Source organism: Panthera uncia, assembly GCF_023721935.1.
Source record: "Panthera uncia isolate 11264 chromosome A1 unlocalized genomic scaffold, Puncia_PCG_1.0 HiC_scaffold_17, whole genome shotgun sequence".
NCBI classification, from domain to species: Eukaryota; Metazoa; Chordata; class Mammalia; order Carnivora; family Felidae; genus Panthera; species Panthera uncia.
The window spans coordinates 87715428-87732114 of NW_026057577.1; positions in this window are offsets into that span (position 1 = coordinate 87715428).

A 16687-nucleotide genomic window follows, 5' to 3' on the forward strand; every position below is an offset into this window, starting at 1 on the left:
GAATCCAAAGCAGACCCTGGGGTGCACACACTGTCAGCACAGAGCCGGATGCAGGGCTTGAACTCAGGAACCGTGAGATCATGACCTGAGTGAAGTCAGTCACTCAACTGAATCACGCAGGTGCCCCTCTTTCCATATATGATATTTCAAGAAACATTAACTTTACATATCAGAAACAGCTTTTTTTTTTTTAACTGCAGTATTGGCACACAATATTACATTAATTTCAGGTGTACAACGTAAGAAATTGGCAGTGCTGTTATGCTGTGCTTACCACAAGTATAGCTGCCATCTGTCACCAGGCAACGCTATTTCAATACCATTGACTATATTCCCTATGCTGTACTCTTTATCCTTGTGACTTATTCATGCCATAGCTGGAAGCCTGTATCTCCCACTCCCCTTCACCCATTTTGCCCATCCCTCCCCTCTGACAACCATCAGTTCTCTGTATATCTGGATCTTCTTCGTTTTGTTGGTTTCAGTTTTCACATATAAGTGAAGTCATATGGTATTTGTCTTTCTCTGATTTATTTCACTTAGCATAATACCCACTGGGTCCATTCATGTTGTTGCAAATGGCAAGAGTTCATTTTTTTTTATATGGCTGAGTAATATTCCACTGTGTGTGTATACCACATCTTCTTTATCCATTTGTTTATCAGTGCGACACTTGGGTTGCCCCTGTACCTTGGCTGTTGTGAATGCTGCAATGAATAGGGGTGCATATATTTTTTCGAATTACTGTTTTTGTTTTCTTTGGGTAAATACCCAGTAGTAGAATTACTGGATCATATTGTACTTCTGTATTTAATTTTTTTTTATTAAAAAAATTTTTTTTAATGTTTATTTTTGAGAGAGAGTGTGAGCAGGACAGGGGCAGAGAAAGGAGAGACAGAATCTGAAGCAGGCTCCAGGCTCTGAGCTGTCATCACAGAGCCTGATGTGGGGCTCAAGCCCACAAACTGTGAGATCATGACCTGAGCCGAAGTCGGATGCTCAACTGACTGAGCCACCCAGGTACCCCTCTATATTTAATTTTTTAAGGAACTTCATACGGTTTTCCACAGTGGCTGCATCAGTTTACACACCCACCAATAGTTGTTTGAGGGTTCCTTTTTTCCCCCCACATCCTCACGTACACTTATTTCTTGTCTTTTTGATTCTGGCCATTCTGATAGGTGTAAGATCCTATCTCATTGTGGTCTTGATGTGCATTTCCCTGGTGATTGTGATGTTGAGCATCAATTTATGTCTGTTGACCATCTGTCTTCCTTGGAAAAGAGTCTCTTCAGGTCCTCTGCCCACATTTTAGTTGAATTATTTGTGTTTTTGGTGTTGAGTTGTACAACTTTATATGTTTTGAATATTAGCTGCTTATTGGATAGATTGTTTCCAGATATCTCCTCCCATCCAATAAGTTGCTTTTTAATTTTGTTGATGGCTTTTAATCACTGTACAAAGTATTTCTATTTTGGTGTAGTCCCAATAGTTTATTTTTTACTTTTGTTTTCAAAAGAGTAGCATTGTAAGACTCTCATGATCATTATTTGGCATTGCTTGACTTCAGTCAATAATACTGGCATTGTGTATGTGCACTAAGATTTTGCCCGTGGGCTTTTTTTTTTTTTTCAGTGTTTATTTTTGAGAGAGAGAGAGAGACAGAGTGCCAGTAGGGGAGGGGCAGAGAGAGGGAGACAGAATCTGAAGCAGGCTCCATGCCCCAGGCTCCAAGCTGTCAGCAACAGAGCTGTACATGGGGCTTGAACCCATGAACTGTGAGATCATGACCTGAGCCCAAGTCAGACGCTTAACCAACTGAGCCACCCAGGCACCCGGCCCATTGTTTTATCATGCTTTATTTTGATTTCTGACTTTAGTTCCATCATGGAATAAAGGCTAATTAATTCAACAAGTCTTTGTTAATAAACTAGTATGTACTAGGCAATAGGCAAGGGATGCAGAAGTACAGGTCCTGCCTCTGTGGAGTGTAAACTCTGGCTGAGAACGTAGATTGTATGATCCAGGATCCAGTCTGGACAATATGCCACACTAGGTATTTCAGACAGAGGGCACTTAATATAGGGGGTTGGTCATGGGGGTGTGGGAAGGCTGAAAGAACAAAAAGGGGCCCTGAGATACACCAGAAATTCAGTGTGGGAAACAGATACCTCCCAGAGGTATCAAACAGAAGAGGTGATGTTACCAGAACCCTGGAGCTTGGAGGGCCCTGTGGTTGGTGCTGAAACCTATGAGCATATGGAAGCTGGTGGTTACTTGGACTTGCAAGGGAGCCACAGCCTTGGTGGGGAGGGAGCCTGGGGCAGCTGGGCTTTCTCAGACTGCAGGGCAAATTTCTGGTGCTGGGAGTGCTGGAGGCAGGAGCCCTCTGGCACCTGCTGCTGGCTTTGGAAGAAAGCAAGTCCCTTTTTCCTGCTTCCTCTTCCATCTAATACCTCCTCCCAGTAGCAGAACTCAGCAAGAGGCCAGCTGATTAGGGAGGCTGGGAAACGGTGCAGAGTTCCAGACCCAGAATCACACAACAGTATAGAAAGGCAGGCTTGAGGCTTAGAGATGGTGGGTGAATAACCTGCAGGCAGCAGGCTGCTGGGTGGGAGACCATCTGGAGGGTGGACGCCAAGGACCCTGGATTGGCCACCACTGCAGATGGTATTCATACAGAGAGAAACCCACTTCTGTGCATGTATTGTGTTGGGTTTTCTTTAAATCAAAGCTGAACCTAATCCTGTCTCATGCAAGTGGGGATTGGCGACCAGAGGGAGAATCTATTATGTAGAAGGAGGGAAGACTTGAAATGAGTAAGTTGGTAAATTTAGAAGGGAGTGGGATCCTGTGGAGGGAGAATGTTAGGAGGGATATGGGCAAACCCTTGGCTGATGTGGAGTCATATGGTGGAAGTGACTGATACAGAATAAGCTGGGGGACTTGAGTCACGTGCCAGTGCAGTGGCGCATCCTCATGGTCTCAGCTGACCTCCTTGGGCACCACTGCTTGGCTGACATCTCCAGATCTCTGGACTCCTGAACCAGGATTCACTTTGCCTGCGAGAGCAATTTCAAGTTGTGTGGCATCACTGCCACCTGGGAGGGCAGAACAGGAAGCCGACAGAAATTACTTGGGATTTTGGTTCCAGAATTGGTTTTAATGTTTTAAAATATGCAATTACTTGCTTTTCTAGTCTCCTTGCTCTGTGATTCTTGTGTCCTGTGTCTTTTTTTTTTTTTTTTGGTTTTGTGGCAAAACCAGAGCTGTCAGGCAGCTTCTCCAGGTTGGCAGAGACACTGGCCCTTGGAGCTCCAGCCACCATGTAAGAAACCCCACCACCTGAAGTCCCCTGCTAGGGAGCCCTGTGGAGGCACTCCAGCTGACAGTTCCAGCTGGTGTCCATCCTTGGCCACTGGGGCCCAGGTGCCAGATGTGCAAGGAAGGAGCCATCTGGGCTCCTGCATCAGCTGTTCAAGTCATCCCAACAGAAGCCCAGATGTCATGGAGTGGAGATGAGTTCACATTTCCATGCTTTTTTCAAATTCCCAGCCCACCGAACCCGTGAGCATAAAAATATTGTTGTTTTACACCACTAGGCTTCAGGGTAGCCCTTTATGCAGCAGAAGATGATTGGACCACATACATTCCTCGCCATCTCTTAATTTCTCTTTCTGAACTTCCGTTGGAGGTAGAGGAGGGGCAAGGGCATTCAAGTGGTCTCGGCCTTGATCATCCTGTGGTCTTGTGTTTTTGGTCATCTGGTTGTTGGAAAGTAGGCATTTCCCGCTACAGATGTGAGCCTTTAGCCAATAAATACCTCATGTTGACTCTGCAGTCCACATTTATGATATTTGGACTAAGAGCATACATGCCTTCCTCCATTAACTGACCCTTGGGGATAAGGTACCCACCTCTTCCCACTCTGGCAGGCAAGGGAAGGGCAGTCCCTACACATACAAGGCCACAGGTTTGTATAATTAGGGTAAGTGGCTCCTGACCTACTTGACCTACTTTAATATACAACAGACATGCTGTGCACCTTATAACTAGGTGAATTATTCAGAGTGTTGGGTGTTGAAGCCTAGGTCTTTGAAAAACATGAGCATTGCCCTTTCTAGTCTCAGGAAGATGGGATGCAGACATCCAAATGACTGGCATAATTAGACCATGATTCTTAGGATGGGGTCTGTGAGTCACCAGACTGCTGGTAGTGGAGCATGGGAATATACATTTTTTTAAGTGTTTGTTTATTTTTGAGAGAGAGAGAGGGAGGGGCAGAGAGGGAGACACAGAATCCGAAGCAGGCCTCAGGCTCTGAGCCTGACGTGGGGTTCAAACTCAGGAACTGTGAGATCATGGCTTGAGCTGAAGTCGGGCCCTTAACCGACTGAGCCACCCAGGCGCCGCAGAATATTCATTTTTTTAAAAATACTTATTTTTGAGAGAGAGTGCGCACGTGTGAGTGGGGGAGGGGCAGAGATCGAGGGAGACAGAGACACAGAATCCGAAGCAGGCTCCTCATTGCACAGAACTGGATGTGGGGCTTGAACTCATGAACCGTGACACCATGACCTGAGCCAATGTCAGACACTTAAGTGACTGAGCCACCCAGGTGCCCTAGGAATATGCATTTTTAATAAGCACTTGAGGGGAATCCTATGTGCACACTGACAAATCCAGATTTAATTTGGGGTGGCCTTTTCCAGCTGTCTTGCTGATGTTGGTTAGAAGTTAATAGGAGTCATCAGGTGGCACTTCTAGAAAGTTCTTTGAAAGGGCTGGTTCAGCCTGAAGCACACCCTTCTGCCCTACCCCTCCTCCTTGCTGGAGTGTCCAGCTGATGTTCGAAAGTGCAGTGGCCCTCTCAGACTATGAGGTGAACTTTGGGACAGACTTCTCATGCTAAGGATGGGCAAGCAGAAGGCAGGAGCTGCCGGTCTGCAGCCCTCCTATCAGCCTGTGCACTCCTGATGCTGAACACTTCATTAACATGAGAGAAAAACCAATCTCTGCTTGGTTAATACATGGGTTGGCCTTTTACCCTCACCTAACTCAGTTTCTAACTGGTGCATGAGAGATTTCAGTTATTTAATGAAAATACCAATTTCCCGAAACCATTCTGGGGATTCTGCAGAGTCTCTGGAAATTGATTTTTTTTAAACCTAGTTAACCGTAATTTACATTACCCAGTGGGACCTAATTCTTCACTCAGAAAGGTTCAAGCCCTATTTGAAAGAAAAGAAATAGCTAGGTTTTCAAAGTATTTACAGTTCTGCTGTTCTCTCGAGCACCTTGACTAAGAAAACCTGCATTTTATTCAGCTGCACTCCTGCTCAACCTGTGGCTTGTCTGGCTCTCCTGTGAGCCCCCAGGTGTGCAGGGGCGGGAAGCCTGCCTGCATTTCTGACGATTTTCCCATTTCTGATCAACTTGTGGCCTGTGCCTTTTTACCTGCACCGACAGAGGTACCATCTCTCAGATCTAGTTGGTATTCTCCCAGAGTCTTCCGGTACCATGCCCTCTATTGCCCCGGAGTGTTTGAGGCCTGACTTCCTCTGGTCTGCCCCTGGATCAGCACACCCACCATTTGTAGGGCAGATCGCATACCCGCCTCCCCAGACCACAGAGATGGAAAACTGTCTTATTTTAGTTCTTGTTTCCTTGAGTGCTATCTAATGGAGTCACTTCCCATTTATTCTTTCAGGCATGGTGCTTACCCTCTGAATAGTCTCATCCTGTAGATGTGGGTGTTGTGGGTGTTTTTTTGTTTTTGTTTTTTGTTTTTGTTGTTGCTTTTTCTGCTTAAGCTTTTCTGTCCATATGTATCTGACCTGTAGAAATTTCTCTCAAAATTGTGGGGTCTGAACAGACCATTTGTGTGTTTTTTTTTTTTTAATAATGGGTTTTTTGGAGAGAGACATAAGGGCACATGTCTTCAGAGGTAGAATTTGATGTATCTTTATTAGATCAGCTTTATTTGGTTGTCCAGATACCTCACACACTCTTCCTTTGTGTGGTTTGTGTGATTGATAAAAACTGATCGAGGTTGTGCCCGCTTTGGCAGCACCTATGCTAAAACTCAACTGAGGTGATTTGTTTTTGAGCACTGTTATTTTAAGTAACTTTTAATTTATGCATAACGTACAGAGTTGGTATTTTTTTTTTTTTTTTAAATTTTTTTTTTCAACGTTTTTTATTTATTTTTGGGACAGAGAGAGACAGAGCATGAACGGGGGAGGGGCAGAGAGAGAGGGAGACACAGAATCGGAAACAGGCTCCAGGCTCCGAGCCATCAGCCCAGAGCCTGACGCGGGGCTCGAACTCACGGACGGCGAGATCGTGACCTGGCTGAAGTCGGACGCTTAACCGACTGCGCCACCCAGGCGCCCCCAGAGTTGGTATTTTTTAATGTTGTTTTTTTCCTGAGAGGTATATGAAGAAGTGCTTGATGTTTTTCTTGATCTAACTCTAATCCTTTCTCTCTCTCTCTCTCTCTCTCTCTCTCTCTCTCTCTCTTCATTTCACAAAATGAAATGAAGCCCTCTTTGATATCTTGTTCCAACTAAATTAAATCATTAGTATTAAGGAAAAATATCCCCTGGGAGATCATATAGATTGTAGGCTAGCAAATCACCAGAAGATCTTGATAAGATGATGATTCTTTGAAAAAAGGACATATTGACCTGCCTCATCTGTAAAACTACCAAAATAGAGGTCAAATGTTAATGATTTTAAATGTTAAATGTTAAATGTTAAAAATTAAATGTTTAAATGATTTTAAATGATTTTAAATGATTTTAAAATGTTTTATTTATTTTTGAGAGGAAGGGAAAGAGAGAGACAGCATGAGCAGGGGAGGGGGCAGAGAGAGAGGGAGACACAGAATCTGAAGACAGGCTCCAGGCTCTGAACTGTCAGCACAGAGCCTGACATGGGGCTTGAACTCACAAACCATGAGATCATGACCTGAGCTGAAGTTGGACGCTTAACCGACTGAGCCACCCAGGTGCCCCAAATGTTAATGATTTTTTTAAAACTTATTTTTATTTTTTTATTTTAGAGAGTGTTAGCTGGGGAGAGTGGCAGAGGAGGGATGGAGGGAGGGAGACAGAGAGAGGGAATTTTAAGCAGTTTCCATGTTCACGTGGAGTCCGACATGGGGCTCTGTAGGATCCTGACCTGAGCTGGAATCAAGAGTCCTTGCTCAGTCAACTGGGCCCCTGAGGCATCCCAGTGGTGGTCAAATGTTAAGCGAACTGCTTAAATTGTATTTTTTAAAGATGTTAATTTGTTTTTAAGAGAGCAAGGCAGAGGGTGAGTGGCAGGGGAGAAGAAAGAGAGAGGGAGACACAGAATCTGAAACAAGCTCCAGGCTCTGAGCTGTCAGCACAGAGCTCAACGAGGGGCTCGGGAATGGCCAGATCATGACCTAGGCCGAAGTTGGATGCTTAACTGACTGAGCCACTCAGGCACCCCAGTGTGAATTGTATTTTAAAAAAGTACTTAAGTAATCTCTGTACCCGGTGTGGAGCTCCAACTCATGACCTCGAGGTCAACAGTTGCATGCTCTACCGACCAAGCCAGCCAGGTGCCCCTATGCTGATCACTTTTAAGTGTAAGCTCGGTGACATTAAGTATATTCACAGTGTTGTGCAACCATCACCGCCATCCATGTCCAGAACTTTTTCATCTTCCCCAACTGATACTCTACTCATTAAACACTAAAACCCATTGCCTCCTCCCCACAGCCCCTGGTAACTTCTGTTCCACTCTTGTCTGAATTTGCCTGTTCTAGATACCTCATATGTTCAGTCATGTAATTATTTGTCCTTTTGTGTCTGGCTTCTTTCACTTAGTGTATGTTTTCAAGGTTAGGGTTTCAGTGTCATCAAGGTTAACATGTATCAGAATAGTATGGCCGAACGATATTTCATTGTATGGATATACCACATTTTATTCATCTGCTGATGGACACTTGGGTTGCTTGTACCTTTTGGCTAGTGTATGTTTGAGTCCCCGCTTTTGGTTCTTTCAGATAGACCCAAGAGTAGAATTGCTAAGTCATATGGTAATTCTGTGTTTACCTTTTTGAGGAACTGCCAGACAAGCAGCTTTACTTTTCCTGGCACTGTAACTCTTTGCATAGGCTCAGAGTTCACCCTCCTTCCTACCAGGGTGTCGCTAGATAAGCTGGACTTGTGACCACACCAGTGCCAACTGTGCCTCACTCAGGGCTGGTCGGCACTCTCTGAGCACCTGTGGAGAAGGTGCTTGTGAAGTGCTCCAGGGAGCCGGTCTGTTGCTTGTTTGATGGTCCTTCATGAAGTTCAAGCCTATGGGTAGTAAGGAGATCATTTTCTGGCAAGTCAGGCACATTGGCAAAGTTGGGGATCTCAAGAAAGACGACGCCTGTCCAGTTAAAGATTCTGTGAAACCTGGTAGCAGCTGGTGTGATAGCCCTTAGTTCCTGAACGCAAACCGGAGGAACTCAAAAGGACCTTACAAATACTTCTGGCATGCGGCACCTGGGTGGCTCAGTTGGTTGAGCGTCTGACCCTTGATTTTGGCTCAGGTCACGATCCCAGGGTCATAAGATCGAGCCCCACGTTGGACTCTGTGCTGAGCATGGAACCTGCTTGAGATATTCTCTCTCTCTCTCTCTCTCTCTGTCTCTCTCTGTCTCTCTCTGTCTCTCTCTGTCTCTGTCTCTTTGTCTCTCTCTCTCTCCCCCCCTCCTCCTCTCTCTCCCCCCTCCCTCTCTCTCCCCCCCTCCCTCCCACCCTCTCTCTCCCTTTCTCCCTCTGCCCCTCTCCCCCACTCATGCTCGCTCGCTCTCTAAAAAAACCCAAATACTTCTGGCAGGATAGTAGTTGTAAAAAAACTATGACCCTTGGGGTTTTATCAATACCTGGCCTCAGTGCCAGGGTCAAATTTGTCAACTACCCAAGGAAGTCTCTCCATGGAACAGAACAACCCTTGCTTCACCTCTGTAGAGAAAGCATGCCAAATAGCACTGCACATCAAATAATTCTATAAATTCAAAACCACGGTGAAGATTTTCACCTCACTGGTGGACTTCTTGGTTCCCTGCCATTTTCTTGGGTTGAACACATTGGCTTCTCCAAGGAACAGTGTTGTTGGGGTTGAGTTTGTATAGGCATGCCTCGTTTTATTGTGCTTCACTTTATTGTGCTTTGCAGATACTGAGTTTTTTAGAAATTGCAGATACACATGCCCTGTGTAGAGCCATGGCACAATGTTGGTGCCATTTTTCAAAGTAGTGTTTGCTCACTTTCTGTCTCTGTGTCACATTTTGGTAATTCTTGAAATATTTCAAATTTTTTCATTATCATTATATTGTTTATGGTGATTTGTGGTCATGGCTCTTTGATGTTACCATTGTTTTTGCAGCACCAAGGACTGCCCTCTTGTAAGACAGTGAACTTGATACATGTTGTATGTGTTCTGACTGCTCAACCAGCTGGTCTTTGCCCCTGCTCTCCCCCTCTCCTTGGGCCTTCCTGTTCCCAGAGACACAACAATATTGAAATTAGGCAAATTAATAACTCAACAGTGACCTCTGAGTGTTTAAGTGAAAGGAAGAGTCTCATGGTCTCTCACTTTAAATCAAAAGCTAGAAATGATTAGGCTCAGTGAGGAAGGCATGCTGAAAGTCAGGCCTCTTGTGCTGAGCAGTCAAGTTGTGCATGCAAAGGGAAAGTTCTTGAAGGAAATTGAAAGTGCTACTCCAGTGAACACATGAATGATAAGAAATTGAAACAACCTAATTGCTGATAAGGAGAAAATTTGAGTGGTCTGGATAGAAGATCAAACCAGCCACCACATTCCCTGAAGCCAAAGCCTAATTGAGAGCAAGTCCCTGACTCTCTTCAACTCTGTGATTGTTGAGAGGTGAGAAAGCTGCAGAAGAAAAGTTTGAAGCTGGCAGAGGTTTAAGGAAAGAAACCATCTGCATAACATGAAAGTGTAAGATGAGGCAGCAGGTGCTGATGGAGAAGCTGCAAGTTATCCAGAAGATGTAGCCAGGATAATTCATGAAGGTGGTTACACTACACAGCATTTTCCATGTACACCAAACAAGCAGCCTTATATTGGAAGAAGATGCTACATAGGACTTTCATAGCTAGAGAGGAGCAGTCAGTGCCTGGCTTCAAAGCTGCAAGGGACAGGCTAGTACAGGTGGTGACTTTAAGTACGAGCCAGTGCATTTGTTTTTTTTTTGTTTGTTTGTTTGTTTTGTTTTTTTAACACCATTTCTTACCACTTTTTAAAAACTATTTCAAAAATCCTAGGGCCTTTAACAATTATACTAAATCTATGCCTGTGCTGTATAACAGATGGCATGGAAATCTGCCCTTCCACCAATATTGATTGGACATGCTAAATGGGAATCCATGAAATTGCACAAGCCCATTCTGGTTGTTAATTTGCTGTAACACAGCCCCATATGGAGCCTACTGGAACTTATGGCAAAAGCCTGTGAGTGCCACCTAGTGGCAATTGCTGGGATTTGGGACCAGAAAAATTCCCATTTGAGAGATAGTTACTATTGGACTTTGAGATTTTTCCTGTGACTAAAGGACATCAAATAATTTTGAAACCTGAACTACCCACAATGCCTCTGGTGACGTTGAGGAAGTACTTTAATGGGGAGGGTAATGCCCAGAAGTATTCCATCATAAAATGGAAATGGTTTATATAGGAACAGGCTACCAGGAGAATGAGAGGAAGTACTCATCAGTAGGGAGCCTCTTTTTCCCTATGGTTGATTCTGGAACCATCTTAGTAGCTGCTGGATCCTATGGCCGCTCAGGAAGCACCCTATGAAAAGCTCTCCATTGACCAACAAAGTTGCTTGGTTTCTGGAGGGCAGTTCCATGGTAAATGGACAGCTTCCTGTTTAGAAGCCCACTACTCTGATGGAGAGTGTCAAAACAAATCAGTTCATTGGGCCGAGTTGTATGCTGTTTTTCTAGCAATTATGGAAGAATTGAACAAAGATAAAAGCCCCTATGTTTGCATTTTTATTGACTTACAGGCAGTAGCCACCACGTATCTGGCAAATCAGACTGGTGCCAGTAAACCTGGGGGTGGGGGTGGTACAAATGGATTGTGACAGGAACAGACAGTTACTCTGTTCTTGGCTTAGCCTATTCCGTGGTAGACGTAAGTGCTCAGCATGCAATAAAAGGACTGGAACAGAAGATATGAGAACTATATGGACTGTCAGATCATATATCCTCCAAGGAACACAAATTTACAGCCCATAATGTCCAACAGTAGACAGAGGGATGTAAGTTTCAGAGGAATGGTTTGTTGAAAAATTGGAACAGGCAACTGAAACTTTTTTTTTTTTTTTTTTGGTCTAAAACAGGGAAATAAAGGCATGAAGGACTGGCTTACACACCTCCATGAGTGTGTGCTCACACTCAACATGAGGCCAAGGGAGGGTCCCCACTAGAGAGATTCCTCTGCTTTTGGGGATGGATTTGGAGAAGAGGGAATGGGAAGAATGCTGGGATCACTGTACTTTTTAATTTTTCCCACATCACGTCAACTTCCTTTGTCCTACCTGATACAATGATACAGTTGGTCCCAGGACCAGGCCTGCAACTGCAGGTGCCAGAAGCAGGGGGATCCCTAAGTAAGAAACTATACCTTTAAACCTTTATGGCAGAATTGCTAAGGGTCTGATGGGGTAGGTTTTGCCTTCACCGCATCTGGCAAAATTGGGGCTGCCACTGAATGCAGCTGTATTGCTGAGTGGTGGTCTAGACAGGTTCACCTTAGTTCTGTACCTATTAACTCCAACCATCCCCCCACCCCCGCCCCGACATGGAAGAGGCCTGAAGGGGGGGGGGGCATATGCTAGACTAATATTTCTCCTGGCGACCTGGGCCAGCAGTGGCCAAACCTAATACCCCTTCCAAAGGTAGAAAAGTTAGGCGGTCAATGGAGAAGAGGAGGAATAGTAGCTGGGGATAAAGGAGTGAATGAGTGGCTTATGCAGTGAGGGAAATGCAGGATGGCATTGGCACTTGGGGAGAGGCTCAAAGTTGGATGTTGTTGTCTCTCAACCCAGTTACACCAGGTGCCTGAAATGGTGGAGATGCATGTTGCTGTGAAACCACTCTTGCTTTTGGGACCTAAAAAAAATTGAATGGGAGTCTGCAAACCTGAATGGTATCACTCTGGGGGACATTTCAGTCACACAGTGTGATGATGGACTAGATCAATTGTTAATGCCTGAGTGGGACTCTAGTAATGTGCCAGAGCTTTTCAGGACACATGTGCCAGCACACTCGATAGGGTGTATCACTGGGCTTATTACAGTACTGATACTGATAGATGTATTCAGAAATTGAATTAAAGCCTCCCCAGGAAGTAACACAGATGGAAAATGGCCTGAGAAAGCACTGTATTTACCTCAGTGTCAGCTAATTTCTTTTCTTTTTTTTAAATTTTTCTGTCAGAGCCTTTTCCTGCTTATTATTATTTTTGAGAGAGAGCAAGAGAGTGCGCACGTGTGCACGCAAGTCAGGAAGAGGAGCAGAGAGAGAGAGGGAATCCCGAGCAGGCTCCCTCAGTGCAGAGCTCAACATGGGGCTCAATCCTGTGACCCTGAGATCATGACCTCAGCCAAAATCAAGAGTAGGATGCTCAACTGACTGAGTCACCCAGGCACCCCAACACCAGCTAATTTCTAAGCTGAATAGTTCTGCTTAGAACTAGTTTATCATAAGATACGGTGGGGGGGGGGGTGAATAATTAAGACAAAAATATGAAAATGTATATACTGGCTTTATAATAGTGTCTTTAAATCTATCCCCACCTCCACACTGGCCCCTCCAAATCTTAGGGAGTATGATTATTTTGCTGTAAGAGTCTTGGCTGGAGACAAGGGTGGCATTTAACTTCACCACAGAAGAGGCCTCTGTCTTCTGCCCTCAGCTCTTGGAAGATGATCTTTGTTTGCCCAGAGGCTTAGGCTAGACAAGGAGTGGCAATGTGATTTAAGGTGAGGCTTAGGGTCACATGGTAGCAGTCCACTGGAGACTTGAGATCAACCATATGGGAGCTTAATTAATCATGCCAATGTAATGGAGCCCCCAAAACTGAGAACGAGTCTTGGAATAGCCTCCCCAGTGCACAGTACTCTATGTGTATTGTCACACATTGATATTGGGAAAATAACATGTTCTGACTGCATGGGAAGAGGGTGTGGCAGTCCTCATAGTATCTCACAGTTCCCCAGACTCATGAGCTTCTTTCCTTGGCCAGTCTTCCTCTGTGTCCTTTTCCTGTACGAAACTGTATAATAGAGTGTATACAGTGAGTATTATAGCATTAAGTGGGTTCTGTGAATCCTAACAAGTCCTCCCCAGTAGTTGTTTTGGGAATCCCCTGAACTTGCAGTTGGTGGAAGAAGTGACCGTGGTCTTGTGTAGATTGTGTTCACTCTTACTCTACAATTAGCTAAATTCCTCACAAAACTCTACTCAAGAGGAATCTGAATCTTAAGCTGTTTGTTCTGTCAGATAGGCAAGGACTTGGTCTCTCAGGAAAATAGATAAAACACACACACTTTGATAGACTTACAGTCTATTTTTCCTCACTTTTATGTTCTAGAATTACAGAATTATAAAGCATATTTTCTTCTTCTCATGTCTTATAATCAAGAGAAAATATACTCAGCAGAAGTTTCACCAAAAAAACCCCAGTTACTGGAATTAGCAGATAAGGACATAAATGATTGTAAATATATAAAATAATTGGAAAAGAATAATAATAGGGATAGAGAAGGGGTATAATGAGTTGAAGAGTATTTCTCAAAAATTCTTGTCTATCCAGAACTTCAGAATGTGACCTGATGTGGAAATAGAGTCTTTACAGATGTAATTAGGTTAAAATGAGACACTAATATTGGGCCCTAATCCAGTGACTGGTGTCCTTACAAGAAGAGGGAAACGGATACAGAGAGACACAGAGGAGAGGGCCTTGTGAAGACAGAGGCAGAGATTGAAGTGTGAGGCATTTGCAAGCCAAGGAATGCCAGTTGCTGGCAGCCACCAGAAGTGAGGAGGGAGGCCTGGAACAAATTGTCCCTCAGAACCTCAAATCCTGCTGACACCTGGATTTTGGACTTTCAACCTCCAGAACTGTGAGAGAATACATTCTTGTTGTTTCAGGCCATTCATTTTATAGTACTTTGTTATGGCCCTAGGAAATTAATACACAAGGTAATGAGATATCTTAGGATATGGTAGCAAACTTTTTAAAAAGGACCAAATGGAAATTCTAGATCTGAAAAATATAGTAGCTAAAATAAAAACCACAATGGATGGGCTAAACACCATATTGGATGTTACAGAAGAAAGAATAAGTGAACTTGAAGACAAATAAATAGAATTTGCCACACTGAAGCAGAGAGATTAAAAGAAAAAAACAAACCTGAGGGGTGCCTGGATGGCCCAGCTAGTTAAGCATCTGACTGTTGAATTCGGCTCAGGTCATGATCTCACAATTCATGAGTTCAAGGCCCTCATTGGGCTCTGCGCTGCCAGTGCAGAGCCTGCTTGGGATTCTCTCTCTCTGCCCCCTGTCTCTGCCCCCTCCCCCTGTGTGCCCACCCCCCCCCCCCCCCCGCCGCCAAAATAAACATCAAAACACGTTTTGTTTTGTTTGTTTGTTTAACTTTGATGGATATTATTTTGCTTTGTTGTTTTTTATTTTAATTTTATTTTTTAAATTTACATCCAAATTAGCATACAGTGCAACAGTGATTTCAGGAGTAGATTCCTTAATGCCTCCTACCATTTAACCTATCCCCCCTCCCACAACCCCTCTAGTAACCCTTTGTTTCTTCTCCATATTTAAGAGTCTCTTATGTTTTGTCCCCCTGTTTTATATTATTTTTGCTTCCCTTCCCTTATGTTCATCTGTTATGTGTCTTAAAGTCTTCATATGAGTGAAGTCATATGATATTTGTCTTTCTCTAATTTTGCTTAGCATAATACCCTCCAGTTCCATCGCATAGTTGCAAGTGGCAAGATTTCATTCTTTTTGATTGCCAAGTAATACTCCATTGTGTGTGTGTGTGTGTGTGTGTGTGTGTGTGTGTGTACACACACACACACACACACACACACACACACACACATCTTCTTTATCCATTCATCCATCAATGGACATTGGGCTCTTTCCATGCTTTGGCTATTGTTGATAGTGCTGCTATAAACATTGGGGTGCATATGTCCCTTTGAAACAGCATACCTGTATCCCTTGGATAAATACCTAGTAGTGCAATTGCTGGATCGTAGGGTAGTTCTGTTTTTAATTTTTTTGAGGAACCTCCATACTGTTTACTAGAGTGGCTGCACCTGCTTGCATTCCCACCAACAATGCAAAAGAGATCCTCTTTCTCCTTATCCTCGCCAACATCTGTTGTTGCCTGAGTTAATGTTAGCCATTCTGACAGGTGTAAGGTGGCATCTCATTGTGGTTTCGATTTGTATTTCCCTGATGATGAGTGATGTTGAGCATCTTTTCATGTGTTGGTTTGCCATCTGGATGTCTTTTTTGGAAAAGTGTCTATTCATGTCTTTTGCCCATTTTTTCCCTGTATTATTTGTTCTTTGGGTGTTGAGTTTGATAAGTTCTTTATAGATTTTGGATCCTGCCCCTTTATCTGCTATGTCATTTGCAAATATCTGCTCCCATTCTGTCGGTTGCCTTTTAGTTTTGCTGACTGTTTCCTTTGCTGTGCAGAAGCTTTTTATTTTGATGAGGTCCCAATAGTTCATTTTTGCCTTTGTTTCCCTTGCCTCTGGAGATGTGTTGAGTAAGAAGTTGCTGCAGCTAAGGTCAAAGAGGTTTTTGCCTGCTTTCTTCTAGAGGATTTTGATGGCTTCCTGTCTCACATTTAGGTCTCTCATCCATTTTGAGTTTATTTTTGTGTATAGTGTAAGCAAGTGGTCCAGGTTCATTTTTCTGCATGTCGTGTTCCAGTTTTCCCAGCACCACTTGCTGAAGAGACTTTCTTCCATTGGATATTATTTCTTGCTTTGTCAAAGATTAGTTGGCCATATGTTTGTGGGTCCATTTCTGGGTTCTCTATTCTGTTCCATTGATCTGAGTGTTTTTGTGCCAACATTAAAAAATGTTAAAAAAAAAAAAAAAACCCAGGGGTGCCTGGGTGGCTCAGTCGGGTAAGCGTCTGACTTCAACTCAGGTCACGATCTCACGGTCTGTGAGTTTGAGCCCCGCGTCAGGCTCTGGGCTGATGGCTCGGAGCCTGGAGCCTGCTTCCGATTCTGTGTCTCCCTCTCTCTCCGTCCCTCCCCCGTTCATGCTCGATCTCTCTCTGTCTCAAAAATAAACGTTAAAAAAAAAAAAAAACCCAGACCACACTAACAACATCACTTAGCATTGATATATTATGAGGCTGGGAAGCATACATGAAATTGGGATCAAGAGAAAGAAAATAGGGCAGGAAAAAATATTTGAAGAAATAAAGACTGAAAAACTTTCCAGAAACTCACAACATTCTTAAGACAGATACAAAGAAGTCACACCCAGGTGTACCATAGCCAACAGCTGAAAACCATGATCAAGAGAAAACTTAAAAGCAGATAGAGGGAAATGACACATCCCTCCCCAT